Source organism: Thamnophis elegans, chromosome 1, assembly GCF_009769535.1.
Source record: "Thamnophis elegans isolate rThaEle1 chromosome 1, rThaEle1.pri, whole genome shotgun sequence".
Lineage (NCBI taxonomy): Eukaryota > Metazoa > Chordata > Lepidosauria > Squamata > Colubridae > Thamnophis > Thamnophis elegans.
This window is the reverse complement of record NC_045541.1, coordinates 74,528,177-74,533,635: the sequence shown is the minus strand read 5'-3', so window position 1 is coordinate 74,533,635 and position 5,459 is coordinate 74,528,177.

Here is a 5,459-nt window from a genome sequence, read left to right as displayed (position 1 = left end):
TGGGATGGAAGTGACTTAGGATGGAGATATACATATTGTATTTTTTTTAATCTGGAAGAGTTGTATGAGATATGATAGCAGGTTATGTTTCAGTTTATTTAGATTAGGGAATGATCTTAACCATGTCCCAGATTGTTGGATTTTCCTTGTTGCCTATTTCTTAAATATGTAAAAAGAAACTTCAAAGAAAGTTCTTCTCCACAGGTTCTTCTCCACAGGTATAAGTCACAAACAATTCATTATTTGTTCAGGATGAAGATAAGTATTACATAATAAAACATATATTGGGTAACATTGCATTCTCAGGTATGAAGGCAAAGGGATTCTGATAGTCTTTCCACCTCATAAGCTTACATGTATTATTATCATCATATTTACCACACAATCTGAAATACAGATAGTAAAATTCTGGTCTTGCTCTAAACCCCAAGAATTCAATGTCAAATTGACCCAATTAATTTTAGGAGGAGCAGAAAACTAACTGCAACACCATCTGTTTTGACTTCAGCTATGAGCATGTTGGGACAATTCTTTGCAATCACTTATTATTGGAATTGGTGTCCAGCTTATTGGGTTTCATTAGTAGTTTAGAAAGTCCAAATGAAATTAAAAGCTTGGTTTTCCAATATATTTTGAACTAATTCACATATACACATTTCAACAACCTTTCTAATTATTGCAGTTAGGCACAATAAACCCTTTTCTCCTTTACGACTCTTAAACCTAATTAGGTTTTTTTGCATGTACATAAATAATCCAGTAATTGTGACAGGCCAATTAAACGGCTTGAAAATAGCTCAGAGTCGCCATCTCTAACATAAGCTAGGTAGATTTCCATTCCATTAAAACTGTTTTTAATAGGTATTGGAGTTTTCTGACTCAAAATGTTGCCCTTTAGCTGTTTTCCAAGATTGGGTTATCACAGGTCCTTTGGAATAGCAATTAAATTCATGGAGGATAAGAAGTGGAATGGATAATATACTTTAAAGAGCATGTGGGAAAGAAATGGGATCTTGACTGATGTGCTTGTTTTCAAATCCTTCATATTCTTCCTCCTCCACAATGAGTCTGACAGAAGATTTTAAAAGGCAGAACATGATGTCCCGATGATGCTTCATTAATGTTCAGTATAAATAAACAAGTGAACCAATACATTGCAGGGGGAAAAATACATTGCCAAATTCATATAATTCTAGAAACATGACAAAAAGACAGTAGTTATGGTAATTGCTTAGTGGAATTCTCATCCTGTGTCTACTATGTTAAACCTTGCCAACACTCTAGCTTTTTGCTTTGATTATCTGAAGTTTCAATCCTACATTATCATACTGGAGAATTTCAGCTGAAATCCCTATTTTTGTTCCCATCCACGTTTGCACGAATATCCTAACTGAACCTTATTTTCTTATGTATGTGTTTATTTTATTTTTACTTGCTTATGGCAAATTGATGGAACTCAGATGGGAAATTGCATTCTTTGCCCCTGAAGAGATATTCTAAGAATTTTACTGATCATACAGTGTGAGGTTCACATGATGATTATTTGAAGGGATCTCATAATGACATAAAACTTTTCCTGGGAAACAGAAGAGAGCCCTGACAGCAGCCTTCTAGACGACTCTTTAATTTTCATTCAATAAGCATCAGGACAAAAAAAAAGCTTACAGACCATTCCAATGCACTTATCACACCCAGAAGCCAAAAATCACCCCAACATTTCCATCTGTTGTTTGCTCATGCACAAAATAATTGTCATGGTATATAGGAATGACCTTGGGAGACAGGAAGAAGAGCCACAGACTAGACCAGGGGTGTCAAACTTGTGTCATCACAGCGGCATCACGTGATGTATCAGGACTTTCCACCCTCTTCACTAAGCCAGGTGGTGGGTGTGGGTCCAGCACGTGATGCATTCAGCCCGTGGCCTGCGAGTTTGATACCCCTGGACTAGACAATGATCCAATAAGACACAGGTGAGTCATCAGAAGGAGTGGTGATATGGCAAGTATCTCAGAAGAGACCCTCTCTTGTTTTGTTGACTGTAAAGGCAAGGAGGAAAGAGATACTGCATACTTTCAGATTTGCAGGGTTCAGTTAAAGTAACCTTACAATGAAGGTAGAGCTGGTATTTCTGGGTGTGCTTCTTGTCTGAACTACCTACAAGGCTGACAATAATTTACTCTTTGTCAGAGGGCCAGTATTCCTTATGCAACACTGTGACAGGGCTGGGAAACATTTTGGTAGCTTATTTGTTTTTATTTTGCTTATTTATATAATTATTCATATTATTTACATAGCCACTCATAATTAATGTGAGCCGCTCAGAGTCACCCCACAAGTGGCTCTGGGTGGCTTGCAAGATTAAAACAAATAGACCCACCAAACATAACCGCCAAGGATAAATGCTTGACCCCACTCACCATCAAAAGTAGCAGAGTTCATTTACTCCTCCGTATCCCCTAAATCCCCTATCTAAATGTCTGGGAAAACAGCCAGGTCTGCAATGTTTTGTGAAATACTAACAGTTAAGGATGTTTGAGGAAAAAAAAGAAGTAGATCAATCTTATTCTAGAACAGTGGTCTCCAACCTTTGCAGCTTGGTGGCCTGGCTGGGGGGGGGGGGGAGCTGGACCATATGAGCGGTACATGTATGCACAAGCAACACAACTCATGTGAGTGTTGGGCCAGGAAGCACATGCATGCATACGCAGCTCAACTTGTGTGCCACCCTCCCCCTCATGTGAATTGAGATGCATGCGTGTGCATATGCACTATCACGCTGCTTACACTCCCGGTTGCAAATAAGCCGCAGGCCCGGTTGTGGCCGTGGCCCAGAGGTTGGGGAACCTTGTTCCAGAACCCAGTGGATTAACATGGAAAAGTTCAAAGTAGGATTTTCAGTTAAATATGGATAGACTAATATATCAGTTAACTTTCACCCATACTCCTTATTTTAAAAACCAAGTTCAATGCAACTGCTTAATGAAGAAATGTGAACATTTTGGATAGGTTTTTGGTTTCAAAACTGTCATCTATCCCTAACACCCATGTAATCCTCCCCTCCCCTTCATGGAAATACTGCTGCCTCTTCTCCTTTCTGTTCTCTGCCAGCCTTTCTCCACATAAGGAAAACTGAGAAGAACCATGGACACCCAAGTCAAGTTAAAGCAGATTATTTTTTAAACATTCTCAAAAGAACTTCATAAAAACACTTCCATTCTACTATCAACACTGAAAGCGATTCTTGTCCTTAGCAGGATTAGCACTTCACTGTTTTTGACAGTGTGCAGGGAATATAATGTCATTTATGATCACAACTAGATGTCCCTGAATATCTCTGCCTTTGCTTTCCTGTTTAATATAAAATGCCTCTTTAACATAAAAGTCAATGTACTCAGCCATGGTAGCCATAATTGCTAAACTACACATGGCGTGACTGCTCCCTCATAAAATAAATATCCTCCTACAGTGACCTTTGTTATATCAATGAATTGTTTTGATTCACAAATTGTATCTCTCCATAGACTGTAACTTGTTCAAGGATACTGGTAAGAGGTGTGTTTACCATTCTTCCTGTTCGAAGTGGGATCTGGGGTCAAGCCATTGGGGTAATAATCCACTTGATTGGCATTTATACTTCTCCCGGGCCACCCACTCTGCCTTGCAAAATGTTTTCTTTCTAGACACAGGACATTCAGATTCCTGAGCTTCTTATCAAGTGCTTCTTATCAGTTGTACAATAAAATGATTCTTGGTCAATGGCCCAATCTCTGTAATACACAAGAACTTGGCTGATCAGTCTTCAAGGCTATTTGCTCTTAAGAGCAGGAGATCAGTGATTCACTGTACATTGCTACTTTTAATAAAATGATTGTTGTATCCTCTCCAACTCCTGGCATGTCCTTAGATGAGTTTTTCCACTACAACAATCAGTCTAATTACATAATGGAATTATTTTTCCAGTTATATTTTCAGGCTAATAAAACAAGAGAACAATTTTGAGAGATGATGTAATGCTGCAAGAAATGTTTTCTAACCTCCTTTTGCTTATCAAAGAAATTATGTCTTCAAATGAAAGACAATAGGAATGTTTTCCTAGCTGCCTATGTCTCTACTTACAATTGAGATGTGCATTTCAAATTGTTGACTGTGTTGAAAGCTTTACCAAATGCCTTGCCATTTGGCTAAATAGGACTAAAAGTATAACTTCATCGCCACCAGTAATTAGCAAAAGCTTTTGAGAGGCCATTTATCAGCTTGACAGAATTGCAGCTTTTTGGATCTTTTCCCATCACTCTCACACACTTAGCAGTTTATATAAAAATTGTTAGTTTAATCAAGCATTGGCAACCTGAATTTCTTAGCTTGTAAGAACTAGATTATAAGATTGTGTAATTATCATAATCAGTTTCATAACTTTCAACTAAGGTATGAAAGCCAGTTTGGCGTGGTAGTTAAACAGTGGTGGGTTTCAATTTTTTTTAGAACCTCTTATGTAGGTGTGGCTTGCTTTGTGGGAGTGGCTTGCTGGCCATGTGACCAGGTGGGAGTGTCTTGCCAGCCATGTGACCGAGTGGGAGTGTCTTGGCAATCATGTGACTGGTGGGCATGGCCAACTTAGAAAATACAGTGAAACTCACTTAACAATGCTCTTGCTTAGCAACCCAAATGTTGGCTCAGAAACTCTGGCATTTGAAGCAGGCAAGTCTTAAAGCTGTCAAGTTATAAGACCCTTGCACCCCTAACCCTTTAGAAAAAAAAACCCCAGGGGTGTTCAAACTTGACAGCTTTAAGACTTAGGGACTTCAACTCCCAGAATTCCTCCTCCAGTCATGTTGGCTCAGGAACTCTGGCATTGAAATGTGCAAGTCTTAAAGCTGTCAAGTTACAAGACCCTTGCACCCTTAACCCTTTAGAAACCCAGGATGTTCAAACTTGACAGCTTTAAGACTTTAAGGTTTAGATAGGATTCTTAGAGGCGGGCGGGGCGATTGGTGAGCCATCCAATCAGTGAGCGGTGGGAGGGGCAAGCATGGTGCGGACGGGCAGGGGGAGGGAGCTGGAACCGGTTCTAAACGGCACAGTAGATTTATGGAACCTTTTCTATAGAAGAGGTTAGAACTGGCAGGAACCCATCCCTGTGGTTAAAGCATCCAGCTAGAAATTGGGAGGCCATGAAGACACCAATAAATAAATATAATACAATAACTGATTACAGTTTAACTTAAAAAGAAAATATCAATAACTAGTTAACAGTGAAAACCATTCATTGTACATATATTTGGAGCTAAGAACGGGTAATATATAATGTTTAAACCAAGTTGCATTAAATGTATTAGACTTTACATAAGGACTATACAGTTACCAATATTTATGGATCACCTACATATTTCTTGTTTTTATATATTTTATATTTTTATCCATCTGGAATTAGTGTTGCGATTTCCCTTTTGATTAGA